At 49.3% G+C, this 19,957-nt stretch overlaps 58 non-coding genes across 58 annotated transcripts; all 58 read left to right on the plus strand.

Annotated features, from left to right (window-relative positions):
• Nucleotides 1-2,111: 2,111 nt before the first annotated feature.
• On the plus strand, nt 2,112-2,195 carry TRNAL-CAG (transfer RNA leucine (anticodon CAG)). The gene has a single exon. It is a non-coding gene; the product is annotated as a tRNA-Leu (tRNA).
• An 83-nt stretch (nt 2,196-2,278) lies between these two features.
• Nucleotides 2,279-2,362, plus strand: TRNAL-CAG (transfer RNA leucine (anticodon CAG)). The gene has a single exon. It is a non-coding gene; the product is annotated as a tRNA-Leu (tRNA).
• Nucleotides 2,363-2,445: 83 nt separating this feature from the next.
• Nucleotides 2,446-2,529, plus strand: TRNAL-CAG (transfer RNA leucine (anticodon CAG)). The gene has a single exon. It is a non-coding gene; the product is annotated as a tRNA-Leu (tRNA).
• Nucleotides 2,530-2,612: 83 nt separating this feature from the next.
• On the plus strand, nt 2,613-2,696 carry TRNAL-CAG (transfer RNA leucine (anticodon CAG)). Its single transcript has one exon. It is a non-coding gene; the product is annotated as a tRNA-Leu (tRNA).
• Nucleotides 2,697-2,779: 83 nt separating this feature from the next.
• On the plus strand, nt 2,780-2,863 carry TRNAL-CAG (transfer RNA leucine (anticodon CAG)). The gene has a single exon. It is a non-coding gene; the product is annotated as a tRNA-Leu (tRNA).
• Nucleotides 2,864-2,946: 83 nt separating this feature from the next.
• TRNAL-CAG (transfer RNA leucine (anticodon CAG)) lies at nt 2,947-3,030 on the plus strand. The gene has a single exon. It is a non-coding gene; the product is annotated as a tRNA-Leu (tRNA).
• An 83-nt stretch (nt 3,031-3,113) lies between these two features.
• On the plus strand, nt 3,114-3,197 carry TRNAL-CAG (transfer RNA leucine (anticodon CAG)). The gene has a single exon. It is a non-coding gene; the product is annotated as a tRNA-Leu (tRNA).
• Nucleotides 3,198-3,280: 83 nt separating this feature from the next.
• On the plus strand, nt 3,281-3,364 carry TRNAL-CAG (transfer RNA leucine (anticodon CAG)). Its single transcript has one exon. It is a non-coding gene; the product is annotated as a tRNA-Leu (tRNA).
• An 83-nt stretch (nt 3,365-3,447) lies between these two features.
• TRNAL-CAG (transfer RNA leucine (anticodon CAG)) lies at nt 3,448-3,531 on the plus strand. Its single transcript has one exon. It is a non-coding gene; the product is annotated as a tRNA-Leu (tRNA).
• Nucleotides 3,532-3,614: 83 nt separating this feature from the next.
• On the plus strand, nt 3,615-3,698 carry TRNAL-CAG (transfer RNA leucine (anticodon CAG)). The gene has a single exon. It is a non-coding gene; the product is annotated as a tRNA-Leu (tRNA).
• Nucleotides 3,699-3,781: 83 nt separating this feature from the next.
• TRNAL-CAG (transfer RNA leucine (anticodon CAG)) lies at nt 3,782-3,865 on the plus strand. The gene has a single exon. It is a non-coding gene; the product is annotated as a tRNA-Leu (tRNA).
• Nucleotides 3,866-3,948: 83 nt separating this feature from the next.
• Nucleotides 3,949-4,032, plus strand: TRNAL-CAG (transfer RNA leucine (anticodon CAG)). Its single transcript has one exon. It is a non-coding gene; the product is annotated as a tRNA-Leu (tRNA).
• An 83-nt stretch (nt 4,033-4,115) lies between these two features.
• TRNAL-CAG (transfer RNA leucine (anticodon CAG)) lies at nt 4,116-4,199 on the plus strand. Its single transcript has one exon. It is a non-coding gene; the product is annotated as a tRNA-Leu (tRNA).
• Nucleotides 4,200-4,282: 83 nt separating this feature from the next.
• Nucleotides 4,283-4,366, plus strand: TRNAL-CAG (transfer RNA leucine (anticodon CAG)). The gene has a single exon. It is a non-coding gene; the product is annotated as a tRNA-Leu (tRNA).
• An 84-nt stretch (nt 4,367-4,450) lies between these two features.
• TRNAL-CAG (transfer RNA leucine (anticodon CAG)) lies at nt 4,451-4,534 on the plus strand. Its single transcript has one exon. It is a non-coding gene; the product is annotated as a tRNA-Leu (tRNA).
• An 84-nt stretch (nt 4,535-4,618) lies between these two features.
• Nucleotides 4,619-4,702, plus strand: TRNAL-CAG (transfer RNA leucine (anticodon CAG)). The gene has a single exon. It is a non-coding gene; the product is annotated as a tRNA-Leu (tRNA).
• An 83-nt stretch (nt 4,703-4,785) lies between these two features.
• Nucleotides 4,786-4,869, plus strand: TRNAL-CAG (transfer RNA leucine (anticodon CAG)). The gene has a single exon. It is a non-coding gene; the product is annotated as a tRNA-Leu (tRNA).
• An 84-nt stretch (nt 4,870-4,953) lies between these two features.
• TRNAL-CAG (transfer RNA leucine (anticodon CAG)) lies at nt 4,954-5,037 on the plus strand. The gene has a single exon. It is a non-coding gene; the product is annotated as a tRNA-Leu (tRNA).
• An 84-nt stretch (nt 5,038-5,121) lies between these two features.
• Nucleotides 5,122-5,204, plus strand: TRNAL-CAG (transfer RNA leucine (anticodon CAG)). Its single transcript has one exon. It is a non-coding gene; the product is annotated as a tRNA-Leu (tRNA).
• Nucleotides 5,205-5,288: 84 nt separating this feature from the next.
• Nucleotides 5,289-5,372, plus strand: TRNAL-CAG (transfer RNA leucine (anticodon CAG)). Its single transcript has one exon. It is a non-coding gene; the product is annotated as a tRNA-Leu (tRNA).
• A 4,994-nt stretch (nt 5,373-10,366) lies between these two features.
• On the plus strand, nt 10,367-10,450 carry TRNAL-CAG (transfer RNA leucine (anticodon CAG)). Its single transcript has one exon. It is a non-coding gene; the product is annotated as a tRNA-Leu (tRNA).
• An 83-nt stretch (nt 10,451-10,533) lies between these two features.
• Nucleotides 10,534-10,617, plus strand: TRNAL-CAG (transfer RNA leucine (anticodon CAG)). The gene has a single exon. It is a non-coding gene; the product is annotated as a tRNA-Leu (tRNA).
• Nucleotides 10,618-10,701: 84 nt separating this feature from the next.
• TRNAL-CAG (transfer RNA leucine (anticodon CAG)) lies at nt 10,702-10,785 on the plus strand. Its single transcript has one exon. It is a non-coding gene; the product is annotated as a tRNA-Leu (tRNA).
• Nucleotides 10,786-10,869: 84 nt separating this feature from the next.
• Nucleotides 10,870-10,953, plus strand: TRNAL-CAG (transfer RNA leucine (anticodon CAG)). Its single transcript has one exon. It is a non-coding gene; the product is annotated as a tRNA-Leu (tRNA).
• Nucleotides 10,954-11,203: 250 nt separating this feature from the next.
• TRNAL-CAG (transfer RNA leucine (anticodon CAG)) lies at nt 11,204-11,287 on the plus strand. The gene has a single exon. It is a non-coding gene; the product is annotated as a tRNA-Leu (tRNA).
• Nucleotides 11,288-11,370: 83 nt separating this feature from the next.
• Nucleotides 11,371-11,454, plus strand: TRNAL-CAG (transfer RNA leucine (anticodon CAG)). Its single transcript has one exon. It is a non-coding gene; the product is annotated as a tRNA-Leu (tRNA).
• An 83-nt stretch (nt 11,455-11,537) lies between these two features.
• TRNAL-CAG (transfer RNA leucine (anticodon CAG)) lies at nt 11,538-11,621 on the plus strand. Its single transcript has one exon. It is a non-coding gene; the product is annotated as a tRNA-Leu (tRNA).
• An 83-nt stretch (nt 11,622-11,704) lies between these two features.
• On the plus strand, nt 11,705-11,788 carry TRNAL-CAG (transfer RNA leucine (anticodon CAG)). The gene has a single exon. It is a non-coding gene; the product is annotated as a tRNA-Leu (tRNA).
• An 84-nt stretch (nt 11,789-11,872) lies between these two features.
• On the plus strand, nt 11,873-11,956 carry TRNAL-CAG (transfer RNA leucine (anticodon CAG)). Its single transcript has one exon. It is a non-coding gene; the product is annotated as a tRNA-Leu (tRNA).
• An 84-nt stretch (nt 11,957-12,040) lies between these two features.
• On the plus strand, nt 12,041-12,124 carry TRNAL-CAG (transfer RNA leucine (anticodon CAG)). Its single transcript has one exon. It is a non-coding gene; the product is annotated as a tRNA-Leu (tRNA).
• Nucleotides 12,125-12,208: 84 nt separating this feature from the next.
• On the plus strand, nt 12,209-12,292 carry TRNAL-CAG (transfer RNA leucine (anticodon CAG)). The gene has a single exon. It is a non-coding gene; the product is annotated as a tRNA-Leu (tRNA).
• An 84-nt stretch (nt 12,293-12,376) lies between these two features.
• TRNAL-CAG (transfer RNA leucine (anticodon CAG)) lies at nt 12,377-12,460 on the plus strand. Its single transcript has one exon. It is a non-coding gene; the product is annotated as a tRNA-Leu (tRNA).
• An 84-nt stretch (nt 12,461-12,544) lies between these two features.
• Nucleotides 12,545-12,628, plus strand: TRNAL-CAG (transfer RNA leucine (anticodon CAG)). Its single transcript has one exon. It is a non-coding gene; the product is annotated as a tRNA-Leu (tRNA).
• An 84-nt stretch (nt 12,629-12,712) lies between these two features.
• On the plus strand, nt 12,713-12,796 carry TRNAL-CAG (transfer RNA leucine (anticodon CAG)). Its single transcript has one exon. It is a non-coding gene; the product is annotated as a tRNA-Leu (tRNA).
• An 84-nt stretch (nt 12,797-12,880) lies between these two features.
• TRNAL-CAG (transfer RNA leucine (anticodon CAG)) lies at nt 12,881-12,964 on the plus strand. The gene has a single exon. It is a non-coding gene; the product is annotated as a tRNA-Leu (tRNA).
• An 84-nt stretch (nt 12,965-13,048) lies between these two features.
• TRNAL-CAG (transfer RNA leucine (anticodon CAG)) lies at nt 13,049-13,132 on the plus strand. The gene has a single exon. It is a non-coding gene; the product is annotated as a tRNA-Leu (tRNA).
• An 85-nt stretch (nt 13,133-13,217) lies between these two features.
• On the plus strand, nt 13,218-13,301 carry TRNAL-CAG (transfer RNA leucine (anticodon CAG)). Its single transcript has one exon. It is a non-coding gene; the product is annotated as a tRNA-Leu (tRNA).
• An 84-nt stretch (nt 13,302-13,385) lies between these two features.
• On the plus strand, nt 13,386-13,469 carry TRNAL-CAG (transfer RNA leucine (anticodon CAG)). Its single transcript has one exon. It is a non-coding gene; the product is annotated as a tRNA-Leu (tRNA).
• Nucleotides 13,470-13,553: 84 nt separating this feature from the next.
• Nucleotides 13,554-13,637, plus strand: TRNAL-CAG (transfer RNA leucine (anticodon CAG)). The gene has a single exon. It is a non-coding gene; the product is annotated as a tRNA-Leu (tRNA).
• Nucleotides 13,638-13,721: 84 nt separating this feature from the next.
• TRNAL-CAG (transfer RNA leucine (anticodon CAG)) lies at nt 13,722-13,805 on the plus strand. The gene has a single exon. It is a non-coding gene; the product is annotated as a tRNA-Leu (tRNA).
• Nucleotides 13,806-13,889: 84 nt separating this feature from the next.
• TRNAL-CAG (transfer RNA leucine (anticodon CAG)) lies at nt 13,890-13,973 on the plus strand. Its single transcript has one exon. It is a non-coding gene; the product is annotated as a tRNA-Leu (tRNA).
• Nucleotides 13,974-14,057: 84 nt separating this feature from the next.
• Nucleotides 14,058-14,141, plus strand: TRNAL-CAG (transfer RNA leucine (anticodon CAG)). Its single transcript has one exon. It is a non-coding gene; the product is annotated as a tRNA-Leu (tRNA).
• Nucleotides 14,142-14,225: 84 nt separating this feature from the next.
• Nucleotides 14,226-14,309, plus strand: TRNAL-CAG (transfer RNA leucine (anticodon CAG)). Its single transcript has one exon. It is a non-coding gene; the product is annotated as a tRNA-Leu (tRNA).
• An 84-nt stretch (nt 14,310-14,393) lies between these two features.
• TRNAL-CAG (transfer RNA leucine (anticodon CAG)) lies at nt 14,394-14,477 on the plus strand. The gene has a single exon. It is a non-coding gene; the product is annotated as a tRNA-Leu (tRNA).
• An 84-nt stretch (nt 14,478-14,561) lies between these two features.
• TRNAL-CAG (transfer RNA leucine (anticodon CAG)) lies at nt 14,562-14,645 on the plus strand. Its single transcript has one exon. It is a non-coding gene; the product is annotated as a tRNA-Leu (tRNA).
• Nucleotides 14,646-14,729: 84 nt separating this feature from the next.
• TRNAL-CAG (transfer RNA leucine (anticodon CAG)) lies at nt 14,730-14,813 on the plus strand. Its single transcript has one exon. It is a non-coding gene; the product is annotated as a tRNA-Leu (tRNA).
• An 84-nt stretch (nt 14,814-14,897) lies between these two features.
• Nucleotides 14,898-14,981, plus strand: TRNAL-CAG (transfer RNA leucine (anticodon CAG)). Its single transcript has one exon. It is a non-coding gene; the product is annotated as a tRNA-Leu (tRNA).
• Nucleotides 14,982-15,065: 84 nt separating this feature from the next.
• On the plus strand, nt 15,066-15,149 carry TRNAL-CAG (transfer RNA leucine (anticodon CAG)). The gene has a single exon. It is a non-coding gene; the product is annotated as a tRNA-Leu (tRNA).
• An 84-nt stretch (nt 15,150-15,233) lies between these two features.
• On the plus strand, nt 15,234-15,317 carry TRNAL-CAG (transfer RNA leucine (anticodon CAG)). The gene has a single exon. It is a non-coding gene; the product is annotated as a tRNA-Leu (tRNA).
• An 84-nt stretch (nt 15,318-15,401) lies between these two features.
• TRNAL-CAG (transfer RNA leucine (anticodon CAG)) lies at nt 15,402-15,485 on the plus strand. The gene has a single exon. It is a non-coding gene; the product is annotated as a tRNA-Leu (tRNA).
• An 84-nt stretch (nt 15,486-15,569) lies between these two features.
• Nucleotides 15,570-15,653, plus strand: TRNAL-CAG (transfer RNA leucine (anticodon CAG)). Its single transcript has one exon. It is a non-coding gene; the product is annotated as a tRNA-Leu (tRNA).
• Nucleotides 15,654-15,736: 83 nt separating this feature from the next.
• Nucleotides 15,737-15,820, plus strand: TRNAL-CAG (transfer RNA leucine (anticodon CAG)). The gene has a single exon. It is a non-coding gene; the product is annotated as a tRNA-Leu (tRNA).
• Nucleotides 15,821-15,904: 84 nt separating this feature from the next.
• On the plus strand, nt 15,905-15,988 carry TRNAL-CAG (transfer RNA leucine (anticodon CAG)). Its single transcript has one exon. It is a non-coding gene; the product is annotated as a tRNA-Leu (tRNA).
• Nucleotides 15,989-16,073: 85 nt separating this feature from the next.
• Nucleotides 16,074-16,157, plus strand: TRNAL-CAG (transfer RNA leucine (anticodon CAG)). The gene has a single exon. It is a non-coding gene; the product is annotated as a tRNA-Leu (tRNA).
• Nucleotides 16,158-16,241: 84 nt separating this feature from the next.
• Nucleotides 16,242-16,325, plus strand: TRNAL-CAG (transfer RNA leucine (anticodon CAG)). The gene has a single exon. It is a non-coding gene; the product is annotated as a tRNA-Leu (tRNA).
• An 84-nt stretch (nt 16,326-16,409) lies between these two features.
• TRNAL-CAG (transfer RNA leucine (anticodon CAG)) lies at nt 16,410-16,493 on the plus strand. Its single transcript has one exon. It is a non-coding gene; the product is annotated as a tRNA-Leu (tRNA).
• An 85-nt stretch (nt 16,494-16,578) lies between these two features.
• TRNAL-CAG (transfer RNA leucine (anticodon CAG)) lies at nt 16,579-16,662 on the plus strand. The gene has a single exon. It is a non-coding gene; the product is annotated as a tRNA-Leu (tRNA).
• Nucleotides 16,663-16,746: 84 nt separating this feature from the next.
• On the plus strand, nt 16,747-16,830 carry TRNAL-CAG (transfer RNA leucine (anticodon CAG)). The gene has a single exon. It is a non-coding gene; the product is annotated as a tRNA-Leu (tRNA).
• Nucleotides 16,831-19,957: the final 3,127 nt, after the last annotated feature.

A 19,957-nucleotide genomic window follows, 5' to 3' on the forward strand; every position in this document is an offset into this window, starting at 1 on the left:
CACTCCGCCTCCATTACAGCGGCGGAACAGCTCTCTTGAGCGAAAAAAAAAAGACAGGCCCTTCATAACGGGCCCACTACATAAATAAATATCCCTTCATTTCCTTTCAAAAGCATAAACATGGCTTTTTTAACTCACTGGAATTGCAGAGGACTTATGCGGAATTATAGTGACATAACACATATTTTAGGGTCAATGTTACCCATAGTTTTACGTCTTCAGGAGACCAATCTTGGTCCACAACATGTGCATATCTTGAAACATTATAAAACTTTTAGGCGCGATCGCGAGCAGGCAAATCAACTCTCGGGAGGCGTCGCAATTGTCGTCCAAAGCGGCGTCCCTGCTCAAGAAGCCAAACTTAACACAAAACTTGAGGCAGTTGCAGTTAGCGTCGTTACCTACAAAACAATAACAGTATGTTCTGTATATCTTTCCCCGCACATCACATTAACAATCGAAGATTTATAAAGCCTGATTGATCAACTGCCGGAGCCATATCTGGTAGTTGGCGATTTTAACGCTCACTCCCCATTTTGGGAAAGCGAACGATGTGATTCAAGGGGACAAATAATCGAAGATTTTTTCCTCTCAAATAATATGTCTTTTAAATACAGGAAAAGCCACTTATTGTTGCCCAAGCTCAACAAATATGAGCTTCCTCGATTTAGCTTTCACATCACCATCGCTTTTTAATGAGTTTAAATGGGATGTTTTAAATGACCCTCTGTGAAGTGATCACCTACCATCATCAACCTCTCATCGTCTACTCCAGTCATCCCCACAAGACCACGGCGCTGGAAACTTCACCTCGACGACTGGCCACCTTTTACAGCTAGTGCCACACTAGAGATAAAATTTTGTGAAGACCTCAGCATAGACGAAATTAATGTAAAGTTTGCTACATGCATAATATCGGCCGCTACACTAGCCATACCACAAACAACAGGACTTGTACATAAAAAACAAAGTATGGTGGGCAAAGAATGCACATTGAAAACAAAACAAAATAAAGGTTGGGGCTCTGTGCGTCGGTATCCCACAGCGGAGAACTTGATTGCCATTAAGAGGGCCAAGGCCAGAGCGCAATTCGTTCGAAGAAATTCCGAGAAATCCTCGTGGCAGAAATAAGTATCCTCAATAAACAGCTCAATAACCTAAAAAAAATGTGGGAAAAGGTTCGTAGATTCAGTAGTGGCCATGCACCTTTCACACTTCCCCTACTGACTGCACCCGGGACACAAACATCATTAGAACAGGCCAACATACTGGGTCAGCATTTTGCTGAAGTTTCCAGCTCGTCCAATTACACAAACACGTTCCAGAAGTACAGAGCAATAGCAGAAAAAGAAACTATTTGCAGCAGGTATGCACGAGGACTACAATCAACCCATCACACTCCAGGAATTGATTACGGTATTATCTTCTGGTAAAAAGACAGCACCAGGCCCAGATAATGTGCATTACACTATGCTTACCCATCTCTCTGAGGCTGCCGTGCAGGCATTGTTGAAATTCTTTAACAAAATATGGACAACTGGGAATATACCTGAGGAGTGGAAGAAAGCAATAATAGTACGTTTTCTGAAACCCGGAAAACCACCAACAAGTACTAACAATTACAGACCGATAGCCCTCACAAGCTGCATTTCTAAATCTTTCGAAAGCATAATAAACATTAGACTGACCTTCACATTTGAATCTCGTCGACTCTTAGATGTACGTCAATGTGGATTTAAGAAAGCATGCTCGACCACTGATCACCTTGTCCGCCTAGTAAACACCATCCGGGAGGCATTCATCCACAAACAGCACTGTATCGGGGTCTTCTTCGATTTGGAGAAGGCCTATGATACCACGTGGAAGTTCGGCATCCTCCATGACCTAGCAGAGCTAGGGATCCGCGGCAGGATGCTGAAGTGCTTGAACGACTTCCTGTCTAACCGCACATTCAGAGTCCGTCTTGGAGCAACCCTCTCAATGACCTTCACCCAAGAGAATGGCGTACCCCATGGATGCATTTTAAGGGATACATTTTTTTTCATTGTGCCGTGTAAGTGTATTTGTCTACTGTGGTTCTTGCCGCAGTCAGGCAATAAAGAAAAAAAACTGTCAGGATGGCCGAGTGGTCCAAGGCGCTGCGTTCAGGTCGCAGTCCGGTCTTCCGGGCGTGGGTTCGAATCCCACTTCTGACATCACTGTTTTGTTTTTCTTTTTATGCACACAAAACCAAAAAGGAAGCTTTTATTCTGCACCGATTTCAGTGCACCCGTGTTCTGTCAGGATGGCCGAGCGGTCCAAGGCGCTGCGTTCAGGTCGCAGTCCGGTCTTCCGGGCGTGGGTTCGAATCCCACTTCTGACATCACTGTTTTGTTTTTCTTTTTATGCACACAAAACCAAAAAGGAAACTTTTATTCTGCACCGATTTCAGTGCACCCGTGTTCTGTCAGGATGGCCGAGCGGTCCAAGGCGCTGCGTTCAGGTCGCAGTCCGGTCTTCCGGGCGTGGGTTCGAATCCCACTTCTGACATCACTGTTTTGTTTTTCTTTTTATGCACACAAAACCAAAAAGGAAGCTTTTAGTCTGCACCGATTTCAGTGCACCCGTGTTCTGTCAGGATGGCCGAGCGGTCCAAGGCGCTGCGTTCAGGTCGCAGTCCGGTCTTCCGGGCGTGGGTTCGAATCCCACTTCTGACATCACTGTTTTGTTTTTCTTTTTATGCACACAAAACCAAAAAGGAAGCCTTTACTCTGCACCGATTTCAGTGCGCCGATGTTCTGTCAGGATGGCCGAGCGGTCCAAGGCGCTGCGTTCAGGTCGCAGTCCGGTCTTCCGGGCGTGGGTTCGAATCCCACTTCTGACATCACTGTTTTGTTTTTCTTTTTATGCACACAAAACCAAAAAGGAAGCTTTTATTCTGCACCGATTTCAGTGCACCCGTGTTCTGTCAGGATGGCCGAGCGGTCCAAGGCGCTGCGTTCAGGTCGCAGTCCGGTCTTCCGGGCGTGGGTTCGAATCCCACTTCTGACATCACTGTTTTGTTTTTCTTTTTATGCACACAAAACCAAAAAGGAAGCCTTTACTCTGCACCGATTTCAGTGCGCCGATGTTCTGTCAGGATGGCCGAGCGGTCCAAGGCGCTGCGTTCAGGTCGCAGTCCGGTCTTCCGGGCGTGGGTTCGAATCCCACTTCTGACATCACTGTTTTGTTTTTCTTTTTATGCACACAAAACCAAAAAGGAAGCTTTTATTCTGCACCGATTTCAGTGCACCCGTGTTCTGTCAGGATGGCCGAGCGGTCCAAGGCGCTGCGTTCAGGTCGCAGTCCGGTCTTCCGGGCGTGGGTTCGAATCCTACTTCTGACATCACTGTTTTGTTTTTCTTTTTATGCACACAAAACCAAAAAGGAAGCCTTTACTCTGCACCGATTTCAGTGCGCCGATGTTCTGTCAGGATGGCCGAGCGGTCCAAGGCGCTGCGTTCAGGTCGCAGTCCGGTCTTCCGGGCGTGGGTTCGAATCCCACTTCTGACATCACTGTTTTGTTTTTCTTTTTATGCACACAAAACCAAAAAGGAAGCTTTTATTCTGCACCGATTTCAGTGCACCCGTGTTCTGTCAGGATGGCCGAGCGGTCCAAGGCGCTGCGTTCAGGTCGCAGTCCGGTCTTCCGGGCGTGGGTTCGAATCCCACTTCTGACATCACTGTTTTGTTTTTCTTTTTATGCACACAAAACCAAAAAGGAAGCCTTTACTCTGCACCGATTTCAGTGCGCCGATGTTCTGTGAGGATGGCCGAGCGGTCCAAGGCGCTGCGTTCAGGTCGCAGTCCGGTCTTCCGGGCGTGGGTTCGAATCCCACTTCTGACATCACTGTTTTGTTTTTCTTTTTATGCACACAAAACCAAAAAGGAAGCTTTTATTCTGCACCGATTTCAGTGCACCCGTGTTCTGTCAGGATGGCCGAGCGGTCCAAGGCGCTGCGTTCAGGTCGCAGTCCGGTCTTCCGGGCGTGGGTTCGAATCCCACTTCTGACATCACTGTTTTGTTTTTCTTTTTATGCACACAAAACCAAAAAGGAAGCTTTTATTCTGCACCGATTTCAGTGCACCCGTGTTCTGTCAGGATGGCCGAGCGGTCCAAGGCGCTGCGTTCAGGTCGCAGTCCGGTCTTCCGGGCGTGGGTTCGAATCCCACTTCTGACATCACTGTTTTGTTTTTCTTTTTATGCACACAAAACCAAAAAGGAAGCTTTTATTCTGCACCGATTTCAGTGCACCCGTGTTCTGTCAGGATGGCCGAGCGGTCCAAGGCGCTGCGTTCAGGTCGCAGTCCGGTCTTCCGGGCGTGGGTTCGAATCCCACTTCTGACATCACTGTTTTTGTTTATCTTTTTATGCACACAAAACCAAAAAGGAAGCTTTTATACTGCACCGATTTCAGTGCACCCGTGTTCTGTCAGGATGGCCGAGCGGTCCAAGGCGCTGCGTTCAGGTCGCAGTCCGGTCTTCCGGGCGTGGGTTCGAATCCCACTTCTGACATCACTGTTTTTGTTTTTCTTTTTATGCACACAAAACCAAAAAGGAAGCTTTTATTCTGCACCGATTTCAGTGCACCCGTGTTCTGTCAGGATGGCCGAGCGGTCCAAGGCGCTGCGTTCAGGTCGCAGTCCGGTCTTCCGGGCGTGGGTTCGAATCCCACTTCTGACATCACTGTTTTGTTTTTCTTTTTATGCACACAAAACCAAAAAGGAAGCTTTTATTCTGCACCGATTTCAGTGCACCCGTGTTCTGTCAGGATGGCCGAGCGGTCCAAGGCGCTGCGTTCAGGTCGCAGTCCGGTCTTCCGGGCGTGGGTTCGAATCCCACTTCTGACATCACTGTTTTTGTTTTTCTTTTTATGCACACAAAACCAAAAAGGAAGCTTTTATTCTGCACCGATTTCAGTGCACCCGTGTTCTGTCAGGATGGCCGAGCGGTCCAAGGCGCTGCGTTCAGGTCGCAGTCCGGTCTTCCGGGCGTGGGTTCGAATCCCACTTCTGACATCACTGTTTTTGTTTTTCTTTTTATGCACACAAAACCAAAAAGGAAGCTTTTATTCTGCACCGATTTCAGTGCACCCGTGTTCTGTCAGGATGGCCGAGCGGTCCAAGGCGCTGCGTTCAGGTCGCAGTCCGGTCTTCCGGCGTGGGTTCGAATCCCACTTCTGACATCACTGTTTTTGTTTTTCTTTTTATGCACACAAAACCAAAAAGGAAGCTTTTATTCTGCACCGATTTCAGTGCACCCGTGTTCTGTCAGGATGGCCGAGCGGTCCAAGGCGCTGCGTTCAGGTCGCAGTCCGGTCTTCCGGGCGTGGGTTCGAATCCCACTTCTGACATCACTGTTTTTGTTTTTCTTTTTATGCACACAAAACCAAAAAGGAAGCTTTTATTCTGCACCGATTTCAGTGCACCCGTGTTCTGTCAGGATGGCCGAGGGATTCGACTTCCGGCCACCGAGCGTGACGGACGTGCGATGACGGGCTCCGTTGGAGCAGCTACAGCGGTCATGTCTGGACGCGGAAACAGGGCTTTTGCCTCGGATGAAGAGTATCAGGTGATTCTGCCCACCCTTCCTACAGGACGTGTTGTGTTGAACACAGTTTTTTTGCACGCTGACGTGCGGGACCGTCCTTATCGGGTCGAAGATTTCAGGGATGCGCTGGCTCAGCTGATGCTGCTCCCCGAGGTTATCGCCTTGGGGGCGTATCGCATGAGCCATGTATGGGCTGTTACTTTCGCGAGTGCTGAGGCGGTGACGAAAATTCTTTCTGCCGGAGAACTGAAAGTCAAGGACCGCCGCTGTCTCGTCATCGACCCGGCAAACCAGGACGTCCGCGTCAAGCTGCACTGGCTGCTGCACAACGTGCCCGACGAAGACGTGAGGGTAGCCTTTGCTCCGTACGGCAAGGTGAGCGAAGTCACCAAGGAGTGGTGGCGCGTCCAGGGTGTCGCCAGCAAGGGGTCGACGACACGCTTGGTTTCATTGAAAATGAATCCTGGCGTGAAGCTGGAGGACCTCCCTCACGAAGTCAGGGTTGGCGGTGAGCTGGCTCTCGTGGTTGTACCGGGCAGAGCTCCGCTGTGTCTGCGCTGCCACGGTACTGGGCACATTCGCCGTGAGTGCAAGGTTCCACGATGCGGCGCCTGTCGTCGCTACGAGCACGAAGAAAGCAGCTGCGTACGCACGTACGCGAGTGCTGCCGTCCCAGTCAACACTGACATTTCGTCCGAACTTGTCATGGACGAGGCTGACGCGGAAGACGCTGCAGCAGAGGCAGGGGACAGCGTGGAGAAGGCCCCTGCTGTGCCCCCTACGGAAATATCCACAAGCGTAGAGGAGCCCAGCAGTAAGCGGCAGCAACAGGCAGCGCAGCCTGCAGAAGTCAAGGCGCCAACGGACGAAGTCTTGAGCGGTGGGGCTTCAGCTCCCGTCGTTCCCCAGCATGGTGACAGCATGGAAGTGTCACATGCATCAACCAGCAACCAAGCAGGGAAGCGACCGCACGAGCACAGTGCGAATGGAGAGCCCAAAGTGAGCGAAGGCGACGAGCCGCCGCAGAAGACTGTTGGTGTCAGGCGACCGACGTTGAAACCGCGGCCGAATGTACAGGCCGATCAACGAGCGGCGGCTAAGCCGCCGCCTTAGTTGGAGTGAGTGCCCTGTGAGTGGTTTCTGTGGGCGTGAGATGGCCTTTTTCGGTAACGGACTGCATGGGCTGATTTTCCAGTCCATACGCAAGAGGCACTTGTGCAAGAGACTTTGGATTACCGGCACCGCACCCATCGAGCACCTCAGACTAGGCAAGTCACCCGCACCGTCGCCTTGTGTCCCGAGGTATGCACCATATGGCTCCTGTACCTAAACTAGATGGCTTCTACACCTCTTAGAGTGTTGCGCATTGCAACAATTAATGTCAGGGGACTGGCTTCCAAGAAGCGTCAGTACCAACTAAGCCGGCTGTTCGTTGATAATGAACTAGACATAATAGCCGTACAGGAGACGTACAGGCGGACCTTATGGTGCAGCCTTTTACGGCACGCTACAATGTTTGTATGTGCCATTCTTCTGGCACATCGGGCGGTTGTGCTGTATTTATTAGGAATTCTCTGGGGATTGTCGAGCAGAATTTAACTGTGTGTCAAACTGGCCGTTTGGTTGTAGTGGATTTTTTTTATTGCAATTTGCTATGGAGAGTCATATGCGTGTATGCCCCTAACAGGGAGAACGAGCGCAGGGAATTTTTTGAGCGCCTTGAACAATATGTGTGCTGTGAGCGGTTAATAGTGCTCTTGGGCGAATTTAACTGCGTTTGTAAAGCAGAGAATAGATTTACAAAAGACTCCTTCGTGACAAAAGTGCGGAATTGTTGAATTCGATTGTGCAAGAAAATGGTTTAGATGATGTTGCTGAAGTTCTTTCGGTAGCGCCGCATTTTACTCACTTCCAGGGTGAAAGTCACGCGAGACTTGACAGAGCGTATGTGTCGCTTGATCTGATTCATTTGTGCAATAGCCATGAGGTGAAACACATGTCATTTACCGACCACAGCTTAGTTACGTTTACCCTGGGGAAAAAAGACACGAAATCTCGTTTCTCGTGGGACCTGTGGAAGTTTAACGCACAGTTACTCGAGGATGAACGCTTTGGCATTAAAGTTAATGAGTGCATTAAAGCATTGCTATCAGCACAGCCTGGGAACTGGGTAATTAGGTAGGAAGATTTCAAAGAACAAGTGAAAATAAACGCGATTGAAAGGGCAAGCATCATATGCCACGATAAACGTGTTAAAGAAAAAGAACTACATTGCCAACTTGACTTGCTCGTAAGCCTGGAAAGTTCCCAGCCGGGAAAATATAAGAAAGAAATAAGAGATACAAAAAGTAAACTTGAGATTATCGAAAAAGACAAGTATACAGCTGCCATGATACGGGCCCGTGCTGAACGTCTGTGGCTTGACCAAGTACCTACTAAACGCTCGCTTAGTGACGAAAAGAAGTACGCGACTCAGAACGAAGTAAGACAAATCAGGTACAGAAACGAGGTAACGAATGATAGCAAAGTGATTCAGTTGGCGTTTTTTGAGCAGTATCGGGAATTGCTTGGGCGGCGACGGTTTGAAGAAGAGGGGTTCGCAAACACGTTCTTATCCCGTATGCCAAAACTAGGAGACGATATAAAACAAGGGCTGGAGGTACCAATCAGCGTAAGCGAAGTGGGAAGAGCAATCGAAGAGCTGAGTGCCGGAAAATCTCCCGGTCCTGACGGCCTAGGTAGTGAATTTTATAAGAAGTTCAAAGCCGAACTCACCCAAGCTCTCCACTGCGTCTTCACAGAAATTTATGAGACAAAGAAAACGCCACCATCATTTAAAACAGCACACTTGGTTTTAATACCATAAAGTGAGGACCAGGCTAAACTTCTGTCGGTTGGGGCTTATCGGCCGATAAGCCTAACCAACGTTGACTATAAAGTGTTTATGAAGATTCTTGCCAACAGACTGCAAAAGGTTATAAAGGACCTTGTAGGGCCCCACCAAACGTGCGGTATTAAAGGTCGCACCTTTGAAACAAATGTGCACATTGCTAGAACTGTTCTTGAATGCTGCGATGCCTTCGGGGGCCGAGTTGCCATGCTACAGCTTGACCTTGCAAAGGCCTTCGATCGAGTGTCACACGACATTCGTTTCGCCATTCTAGAATATGCCAACGTCGGCTCTGTGATAATACAAGGAGTACAGATGGCGTACGACAACTGTGTTACCCGAATTATAGTGAACAAACAGCTGACTGAACCTGTACCTGTGTGTTCTTCGGTCAGGCAGGGTTCCCCGCTCTCGCCTTTGCTCTTTGCGATCTGCCTTGAGCCTTTTCTGTTATCACTGTTACACAACGATGGGATCTGCGGTTTCACTCTTCTGTCGGCGCAAGTAAAAGTGCTTGCTTACGCTAATGATATTGCTGTTTTTTGCGCGGATCAAGAAAACGTTAAAGAAGTTGTGAAAGTTGCGGGTGAATATTGCAAAAAGACTGGGTCCGAAATTAACTGGTTAAAGTGCACAGGTTTTTGGCACGGTGATTGGGACCGCACACCTGCCGCGTTTGCTGACATGAAATGGACAACCTCTCCTGCGAAGTACTTGGGGGTACCCTTGGAGCACTATAAAAGCAGTACGGAGTTGTGGGGTGAGATAACGCAGAGTGCAAGGAAAAAAGCAGATGGCTGGAAAGGACGTGACCTTTCTGTTTTCGCGCGCGCAAGTGTGTGCAATGTATTTTTAATAGCCAGAATTTGGTATTTATTCCAGTTCGGGCTCATTACCCGAGCAAACCTGCAGAAGCTGCATAGAGCGTTTGCTGTCTTTATTTGGAGCTCAAATTGGGAGCGAACAAGTCGAGTTAATCTGTTCCTTCCGGTCAAAAGGGGCGGCCTTGGTCTTTCTAATTTGTTTCTGAAGCAAGTTGTCTCAAGATTTTTGTTTCTACGTGATCAAACCGATCCTTTGTTGCGCACAATGTTGCAGGTGCGCTTAGGCAATGTGTTGCCGGAATTTGTTGTGTCGAGTTACCCGGCCACGAATCGTGGTGTAACAGGTTTTTGGCGTGAAGTTGTGGCAGCCTTTCGCACTTTGAGCGCTCACTTTTCTACACAGTATCTATGTGCTGTACCCAGGAAAAAAAACTTTACAAAGATTTGCTAGATATATTTATACCTGCTCCCTTATCCCGTTCCTTTTACTGTGGAGGCCCAGGCAAAGATGTGCTAAAGCGAGTTAAGAAGATGCCGGTAAGACCGACTGTCAAATCCTTTTTCTTTAAACTACATACTGGTACCCTTCCCGTGAAAACATGGCTAAACGATAAAGGAATTTTTGTGCCCTGGACCACCGACTGCATACTCTGCAAAAAACTCGAGACCATCGAACAATGTGTTTATCGACTGCTGAGACCCGGTTTTCCACTGGGACATCTTGCAAAGAACATTAAAGAAAGAACTACCTGTAACTCCTTATGGCATCCGGTTTCTACCTATAGAAAGTGAGGAAGTTCCTTACGACATGTTTATGCTACTGGGCCTCCACAGCACCTGGAAAACGAGAATGGCGGCCATGCACGCCGACGCAAATGTGCGACCAGTGAGGGAAAACTTTATAGAAAGTGCACTTTTCCTGAGAGATGTTCTCCGCAGTCAACCCCAGCCGCCGGACTGGGTGGCAGTTATGGATGAACTGATTGATATGAAGATGTTTTACCCCATTGTCTCGGCCAAAGTGTGGCTAGAGATTTTTATTTCTGCGTATGTATTGTCCACCGGCAATAAATAAAAAAAACTGTCAGGATGGCCGAGCGGTCCAAGGCGCTGCGTTCAGGTCGCAGTCCGGTCTTCCGGGCGTGGGTTCGAATCCCACTTCTGACATCACTCTTTCCGTTTTTATTTTTATGCACACAAAACCAAAAAGGAAGCTTTTACTCTGCACCGATTTCAGTGCACCCGGTTCTGTCAGGATGGCCGAGCGGTCCAAGGCGCTGCATTCAGGTCGCAGTCCGGTCTTCCGGGCGTGGGTTCGCATCCCACTTTTGACATCACTGTTTCCGTTTTTCTTTTTATGCACACAAAACCAAAAAGGAAGCTTTTACTCTGCACCGATTTCAGTGCACCCGTGTTCTGTCAGGATGGCCGAGCGGTCCAAGGCGCTGCGTTCAGGTCGCAGTCCGGTCTTCCGGGCGTGGGTTAGCATCCCACTTTTGACATCACTGTTACCGTTTTTCTTTTTATGCACACAAAAACCAAAAAGGAAGCTTTTACTCTGCACCGATTTCAGTGTACCCGGTTCTGTCAGGATGGCCGAGCGGTCCAAGGCGCTGCGTTCAGGTCGAAGTCCGGTCTTCCGGGCGTGGGTTCGCATCCCACTTTTGACATCACTGTTTCCGTTTTTCTTTTTATGCACACAAAACCAAAAAGGAAGCTTTTACTCTGCACCGATTTCAGTGCAAACGGTTCTGTCAGGATGGCCGAGCGGTCCAAGGCGCTGCGTTCAGGTCGAAGTCCGGTCTTCCGGGCGTGGGTTAGCATCCCACTTTTGACATCACTGTTTCCGTTTTTCTTTTTATGCACACAAAACCAAAAAGGAAGCTTTTACTCTGCACCGATTTCAGTGCACCCGGTTCTGTCAGGATGGCCGAGCGGTCCAAGGCGCTGCGTTCAGGTCGAAGTCCGGTCTTCCGGGCGTGGGTTCGCATCCCACTTTTGACATCACTGTTTCCGTTTTTCTTTTTATGCACACAAAACCAAAAAGGAAGCTTTTACTCTGCACCGATTTCAGTGCACCCGGTTCTGTCAGGATGGCCGAGCGGTCCAAGGCGCTGCGTTCAGGTCGAAGTCCGGTCTTCCGGGCGTGGGTTCGCATCCCACTTTTGACATCACTGTTTCCGTTTTTCTTTTTATGCACACAAAACCAAAAAGGAAGCTTTTACTTTGCACCGATTTCAGTGCACCCGGTTCTGTCAGGATGGCCGAGCGGTCCAAGGCGCTGCGTTCAGGTCGCAGTCCGGTCTTCCGGGCGTGGGTTAGCATCCCACTTTTGACATCACTGTTTCCGTTTTTCTTTTTATGCACACAAAACCAAAAAGGAAGCTTTTACTCTGCACCGATTTCAGTGCACCCGGTTCTGTCAGGATGGCCGAGCGGTCCAAGGCGCTGCGTTCAGGTCGAAGTCCGGTCTTCCGGGCGTGGGTTCGCATCCCACTTTTGACATCCCTGTTTCCGTTTTTCTTTTTATGCACACAAAAACCAAAAAGGAAGCTTTTACACTGCACCGATTTCAGTGCACCCGGTTCTGTCAGGATGGCCGAGCGGTCCAAGGCGCTGCGTTCAGGTCGAAGTCCGGTCTTCCGGGCGTGGGTTCGCATCCCACTTTTGACATCACTGTTTCCGTTTTTCTTTTTATGCACACAAAAACCAAAAAGGAAGCTTTTACTCTGCACCGATTTCAGTGCACCCGGTTCTGTCAGGATGGCCGAGCGGTCCAAGGCGCTGCGTTCAGGTCGCAGTCCGGTCTTCCGGGCGTGGGTTCGCATCCCACTTTTGACATCACTGTTTCCGTTTTTCTTTTTATGCACACAAAAACCAAAAAGGAAGCTTTTACTCTGCACCGATTTCAGTGCACCCGGTTCTGTCAGGATGGCCGAGCGGTCCAAGGCGGTGCGTTCAGGTCGCAGTCCGGTCTTCCGGGCGTGGGTTCGCATCCCACTTTTGACATCACTGTTTCCGTTTTTCTTTTTATGCACACAAAAACCAAAAAGGAAGCTTTTACTCTGCACCGATTTCAGTGCACCCGGTTCTGTCAGGATGGCCGAGCGGTCCAAGGCGCTGCATTCAGGTCGCAGTCCGGTCTTCCGGGCGTGGGTTCGCATCCCACTTTTGACATCACTGTTTCCGTTTTTCTTTTTATGCACACAAAAACCAAAAAGGAAGCTTTTACTCTGCACCGATTTCAGTGCACCCGGTTCTGTCAGGATGGCCGAGCGGTCCAAGGCGCTGCATTCAGGTCGCAGTCCGGTCTTCCGGGCGTGGGTTCGCATCCCACTTTTGACATCACTGTTTCCGTTTTTCTTTTTATGCACACAAAAACCAAAAAGGAAGCTTTTACTCTGCACCGATTTCAGTGCACCCGGTTCTGTCAGGATGGCCGAGCGGTCCAAGGCGCTGCATTCAGGTCGCAGTCCGGTCTTCCGGGCGTGGGTTCGCATCCCACTTTTGACATCACTGTTTCCGTTTTTCTTTTTATGCACACAAAAACCAAAAAGGAAGCTTTTACTCTGCACCGATTTCAGTGCACCCGGTTCTGTCAGGATGGCCGAGCGGTCCAAGGCGCTGCATTCAGGTCGCAGTCCGGTCTTCCGGGCGTGGGTTCGCATCCCACTTTTGACATCACTGTTTCCGTTTTTCTTTTTATGCACACAAAACCAAAAAGGAAGCTTTTACTCTGCACCGATTTCAGTGCACCCGTGTTCTGTCAGGATGGCCGAGCGGTCCAAGGCGCTGCATTCAGGTCGCAGTCCGGTCTTCCGGGCGTGGGTTCGCATCCCACTTTTGACATCACTGTTTCCGTTTTTCTTTTTATGCACACAAAAACCAAAAAGGAAGCTTTTACTCTGCACCGATTTCAGTGCACCCGTGTTCTGTCAGGATGGCCGAGCGGTCCAAGGCGGTGCGTTCAGGTCGCAGTCCGGTCTTCCGGGCGTGGGTTCGCATCCCACTTTTGACATCACTGTTTCCGTTTTTCTTTTTATGCACACAAAAACCAAAAAGGAAGCTTTTACTCTGCACCGATTTCAGTGCACCCGGTTCTGTCAGGATGGCCGAGCGGTCCAAGGCGCTGCATTCAGGTCGCAGTCCGGTCTTCCGGGCGTGGGTTCGCATCCCACTTTTGACATCACTGTTTCCGTTTTTCTTTTTATGCACACAAAAACCAAAAAGGAAGCTTTTACTCTGCACCGATTTCAGTGCACCCGGTTCTGTCAGGATGGCCGAGCGGTCCAAGGCGCTGCATTCAGGTCGCAGTCCGGTCTTCCGGGCGTGGGTTCGCATCCCACTTTTGACATCACTGTTTCCGTTTTTCTTTTTATGCACACAAAAACCAAAAAGGAAGCTTTTACTCTGCACCGATTTCAGTGCACCCGGTTCTGTCAGGATGGCCGAGCGGTCCAAGGCGCTGCATTCAGGTCGCAGTCCGGTCTTCCGGGCGTGGGTTCGCATCCCACTTTTGACATCACTGTTTCCGTTTTTCTTTTTATGCACACAAAAACCAAAAAGGAAGCTTTTACTCTGCACCGATTTCAGTGCACCCGGTTCTGTCAGGATGGCCGAGCGGTCCAAGGCGCTGCATTCAGGTCGCAGTCCGGTCTTCCGGGCGTGGGTTCGCATCCCACTTTTGACATCACTGTTTCCGTTTTTCTTTTTATGCACACAAAACCAAAAAGGAAGCTTTTACTCTGCACCGATTTCAGTGCACCCGTGTTCTGTCAGGATGGCCGAGCGGTCCAAGGCGCTGCATTCAGGTCGCAGTCCGGTCTTCCGGGCGTGGGTTCGCATCCCACTTTTGACATCACTGTTTCCGTTTTTCTTTTTATGCACACAAAAACCAAAAAGGAAGCTTTTACTCTGCACCGATTTCAGTGCACCCGGTTCTGTCAGGATGGCCGAGCGGTCCAAGGCGCTGCGTTCAGGTCGCAGTCCGGTCTTCCGGGCGTGGGTTCGCATCCCACTTTTGACATCACTGTTTCCGTTTTTCTTTTTATGCACACAAAAACCAAAAAGGAAGCTTTTACTCTGCACCGATTTCAGTGCACCCGGTTCTGTCAGGATGGCCGAGCGGTCCAAGGCGCTGCATTCAGGTCGCAGTCCGGTCTTCCGGGCGTGGGTTCGCATCCCACTTTTGACATCACTGTTTCCGTTTTTCTTTTTATGCACACAAAAACCAAAAAGGAAGCTTTTACTCTGCACCGATTTCAGTGCACCCGGTTCTGTCAGGATGGCCGAGCGGTCCAAGGCGCTGCATTCAGGTCGCAGTCCGGTCTTCCGGGCGTGGGTTCGCATCCCACTTTTGACATCACTGTTTCCGTTTTTCTTTTTATGCACACAAAACCAAAAAGGAAGCTTTTACTCTGCACCGATTTCAGTGCACCCGTGTTCTGTCAGGATGGCCGAGCGGTCCAAGGCGCTGCATTCAGGTCGCAGTCCGGTCTTCCGGGCGTGGGTTCGCATCCCACTTTTGACATCACTGTTTCCGTTTTTCTTTTTATGCACACAAAAACCAAAAAGGAAGCTTTTACTCTGCACCGATTTCAGTGCACCCGGTTCTGTCAGGATGGCCGAGCGGTCCAAGGCGCTGCGTTCAGGTCGCAGTCCGGTCTTCCGGGCGTGGGTTCGCATCCCACTTTTGACATCACTGTTTCCGTTTTTCTTTTTATGCACACAAAAACCAAAAAGGAAGCTTTTACTCTGCACCGATTTCAGTGCACCCGGTTCTGTCAGGATGGCCGAGCGGTCCAAGGCGCTGCGTTCAGGTCGCAGTCCGGTCTTCCGGGCGTGGGTTCGCATCCCACTTTTGACATCACTGTTTCCGTTTTTCTTTTTATGCACACAAAAACCAAAAAGGAAGCTTTTACTCTGCACCGATTTCAGTGCACCCGGTTCTGTCAGGATGGCCGAGCGGTCCAAGGCGCTGCATTCAGGTCGCAGTCCGGTCTTCCGGGCGTGGGTTCGCATCCCACTTTTGACATCACTGTTTCCGTTTTTCTTTTTATGCACACAAAACCAAAAAGGAAGCTTTTACTCTGCACCGATTTCAGTGCACCCGTGTTCTGTCAGGATGGCCGAGCGGTCCAAGGCGCTGCGTTCAGGTCGCAGTCCGGTCTTCCGGGCGTGGGTTCGCATCCCACTTTTGACATCACTGTTTCCGTTTTTCTTTTTATGCACACAAAACCAAAAAGGAAGCTTTTACTCTGCACCGATTTCAGTGCACCCGTGTTCTGTCAGGATGGCCGAGCGGTCCAAGGCGCTGCGTTCAGGTCGCAGTCCGGTCTTCCGGGCGTGGGTTCGCATCCCACTTTTGACATCACTGTTTCCGTTTTTCTTTTTATGCACACAAAACCAAAAAGGAAGCTTTTACTCTGCACCGATTTCAGTGTACCCGGTTCTGTCAGGATGGCCGAGCGGTCCAAGGCGCTGCGTTCAGGTCGAAGTCCGGTCTTCCGGGCGTGGGTTCGCATCCCACTTTTGACATCACTGTTTCCGTTTTTCTTTTTATGCACACAAAACCAAAAAGGAAGCTTTTACTCTGCACCGATTTCAGTGTACCCGTGTTCTGTCAGGATGGCCGAGCGGTCCAAGGCGCTGCGTTCAGGTCGCAGTCCGGTCTTCCGGGCGTGGGTTCGCATCCCACTTTTGACATCACTGTTTCCGTTTTTCTTTTTATGCACACAAAAACCAAAAAGGAAGCTTTTACTCTGCACCGATTTCAGTGCACCCGTGTTCTGTCAGGATGGCCGAGCGGTCCAAGGCGCTGCGTTCAGGACGCAGTCCGGTCTTCCGGGCGTGGGTTCGCATCCCACTTTTGACATCACTGTTTCCGTTTTTCTTTTTATGCACACAAAACCAAAAAGGAAGCTTTTACTCTGCACCGATTTCAGTGCACCGGTGTTCTGTCAGGATGGCCGAGCGGTCCAAGGCGCTGCGTTCAGGTCGCAGTCCGGTCTTCCGGGCGTGGGTTCGCATCCCACTTTTGACATCACTGTTTCCGTTTTTCTTTTTATGCACACAAAACCAAAAAGGAAGCTTTTACTCTGCACCGATTTCAGTGCACCCGTGTTCTGTCAGGATGGCCGAGCGGTCCAAGGCGCTGCGTTCAGGTCGCAGTCCGGTCTTCCGGGCGTGGGTTCGCATCCCACTTTTGACATCACTGTTTCCGTTTTTCTTTTTATGCACACAAAAACCAAAAAGGAAGCTTTTACTCTGCACCGATTTCAGTGCACCCGTGTTCTGTCAGGATGGCCGAGCGGTCCAAGGCGCTGCGTTCAGGACGCAGTCCGGTCTTCCGGGCGTGGGTTCGAATCCCACTTCTGACATCACTGTTTTTGTTTTTCTTTTCATGCACACAAAATTAAAAAGGAAGCTTTTACTCTGCACCGATTTCAGTGCACCCGTGTTCTGTCAGGATGGCCGAGCGGTCCAAGGCGCTGCATTCAGGTCGCAGTCCGGTCTTCCGGGCGTGGGTTCGCATCCCACTTTTGACATCACTGTTTCTCTTTTTCTTCTTATGCACACAAAAACCAAAAAGGAAGCTTTTACTCTGCACCGATTTCAGTGCACCCGTGTTGTGTCAGGATGGCCGAGCGGTCCAAGGCGCTGCGTTCAGGTCGCAGTTCGGTCTTTCGGGCGTGGGTTCACTGACATCACTGTTTTTCTTTTCATGCACACAAAATTAAAAAGGAAGCTTTTACTCTGCACCGATTTCAGTGCACCCGTGTTCTGTCAGGATGTCCCAGCTCAAGGAGGAAGCAGAGTCAACTGTACCGACTGTTAAGCGACTTTGACCTTGACATTCTAGCAGTGCAGGAGACGAAAGTCGAGGGCGACGTGGAAACCGGGGGCATGGTGCAGCAATTCGTAGCGTGATACTGTGCTATTGTGAGCCATTCCGTGGGATATTCTTCAGGCTGCGCATTGTTGGTCCCACATAGACTAGGAGCTTAAATAGAAGCCGTTTCGTCATGCACGTCAGGACGGTTTATTGTATGTGATTTCTTGTTATCGTCCTTGGAGTGGCATGTAATCTGTTTGTATGCGCCGACTGTTGCTGGGGAAAGGTGCAGGTTTTTTGAACAGCTAAAACAGTATACCCAGTGTAATAGGTTGGTCATTCTTATTGGTGATTTCAACTGCGTTCTTTCATCCCGGGACAAAACTAGCACCCGACCGTAAAAGGGTGCAAGCACGACTGCCCTAAATGAAATAATAGGGAACAGTAGTTTGGCGGATGTGGCTGAATGCCTTGGTGGTGGAAGAAATACACCGTACACCCATTTTCAGGCTTCGAGCCACGCTCGTTTGGATAGAGCATACGTAAGCCTTGATTTGGTACCCTTTTGCAAGGAGTACTGAGTGAGCGCTGTTTCATTTTCTGATCACTGCTTAGTCAGTTTTCTAGTAGCAAGCACGAAAGAAAGGAAAAGAAGCTTCGAGTGGCAGTTATGGAAATTGAATTCAAAATTACTGGATGATGAAATTTTTATGGCAGACGTGACGACGCAAGTTGATGCAATGAAACATATGGGTAATACGACGTGCAGAGAAAAATGGGAGAACTTCAAGCAGACAGTTAAAATGAAAGCATTGGAGCGGGCGAGCGCTATACGCAGACAAAAGGGGGCAGAGGAAAAAACGATGCGCAGAAACTTGGAAAAATTGATCAGTGAAGAGTGTAGTAGACCCGGCATGTTCATGGACGATATTCACGCACTAAAGCATGAAATAGAACTGTTCGACATCGAAAGATACCACGGTGCTCTGGTGCGAGCGAGAGCTGAAAAGCTGATAGCGGGGGAAGTTCCATCAAAAAGAGCGTTGGGCGCAGAAAAGTGGCACGCGCGGCGCAATCAGATAGTGGAAATTGAAGTTGGTGGAAAAATTAGTGACACAGCAGAAGATATTGAGCGCGCTTTCTTCGAGCACTACAGTGGGTTATTTGCCAACTGCTCAGTTGACATTGATCGTTTCAAGAAGGACTTCCTTGTGTTGATGCCCAGCCTAGACGACAGTACGAAGGAACTATTGGAGGCAGCTATCTCAGTAGAGGAGGTGAAAAACGCTATTGAAAGCTTGCAGCCGGGGAAGTCTCCGGGCCCGGATGGTCTGACCTCAGCCTTTTATAAACGTCTAAAAAGAATAATTTCACCAGTTTTAGCTGCTGTCTATAATGAGGCATTCGATCTCAATGTACTGCCGCCTTCCTTCACATCCTCCCACACTGTTCTTATACCGAAATCAGAAGACCCCTCTGTATTGCGCAGAGTAACTTCTTACCGTCCAATTTGCCTCACAAATGGAGACTATAAGATAATGATGAAAATTTTGGCTAAGCGATTGCAGACAGTCATTACTGACCTGGTGGGGCCGCATCAAACGTGCGGTATTAAAGGCCGATCTATTTTCTCAAATATACATGTAGCGCGTAGTATCCTTGAGTGCTGCGACGCAATGGGCACACAAGTGGCAATGATCCAAATTGATCTGAAGAAAGCTTTCGATAGGGTGCCTCATGAAATTCTTCTGTGCATTCTAGATCATGTGAATGTGGGTAGAATTATTCGAGGCGGGGTCGCCATGGCGTACCAGGATTGCACGACAAGTCTAATTGTCAACAAGGTTGTGGGTTCACGCATTCCAGTCAAACGTTCGGTGCGCCAGGGTTGCCCTCTTTCGCCACTGTTGTTTTGTTTGTATATAGAGTCATTTTGTTTGAGCGTGATACAGAGCGATTGTATGCGCGGTTTTAAACTACATCAGTTAGAAGTCCGACTGTTGGCTTATGCGGATGATATAGCCATGTTTTGTAATGATTACGACAGTGTAACACAGGCTGTTAAGTGTGTTAAAAGTTTTTGTGCGGCCAGTGGCAGCGCGGTAAACTGGAGTAAGTGCCTGGGATTCTGGCACGGGGATTGGCCGGAGGCCCCAGACACTTTTGCCAACATGAGTTTTACTACGACTCCTGTTAAATACTTGGGAGTTCCTCTTGAGTGTTACAAAGACAGCGAAGCCTACTGGAGGAGTGAAGTGGATAAAATGAGGGAAAGAGTGAATAAATGGAATAAATGGAATTGGTCAATGTTCTCGAGAGCCACAATTTGCAACATATTTTTAGTGAGCAAACTTTGGTATGTCCTTCAAGTCTTGCATTGCTCCAGGGTTCATATCCAAAAATTTCATCGTGTGTTTGCAGTGTTCGTGTGGGCATCTTCCTGGGAAAGATCAAGCCGCACCAATTTATTTCTACGAGTTCGAAATGGAGGACTCAGTTTGTCACATTTGTTTTTGAGACAGGTTGTCAATCGGTATTTATTTCTTCGGGACGTTAAGCACCCGTTTCTACACACTGTCTGTCAACTTCGCCTGGGGAAGCACTTGCCTAATATGGTTGTCTCTGCTGGCAGTATGCCCGGTGGAGTGCATGGTTTTCTACGCGAAGTTGTGGTTTCATGTAGGTTTTTGATGGCGCGGTTTTCACTCCAATACCTGAGTGAAGTCAACCGGAAAAAACTGTATAAAGACCTCTGTAGTGTGGTTCTCCCCGTGCCTTTATATCGGTCCCTTTACAGGGAAGGTATAGGTAACAAGGTACTAAAGCGTGTTAAGGCAATG

Source organism: Amblyomma americanum, chromosome 3 (genome assembly GCF_052857255.1).
Source record: "Amblyomma americanum isolate KBUSLIRL-KWMA chromosome 3, ASM5285725v1, whole genome shotgun sequence".
NCBI classification, from domain to species: domain Eukaryota; kingdom Metazoa; phylum Arthropoda; class Arachnida; order Ixodida; family Ixodidae; genus Amblyomma; species Amblyomma americanum.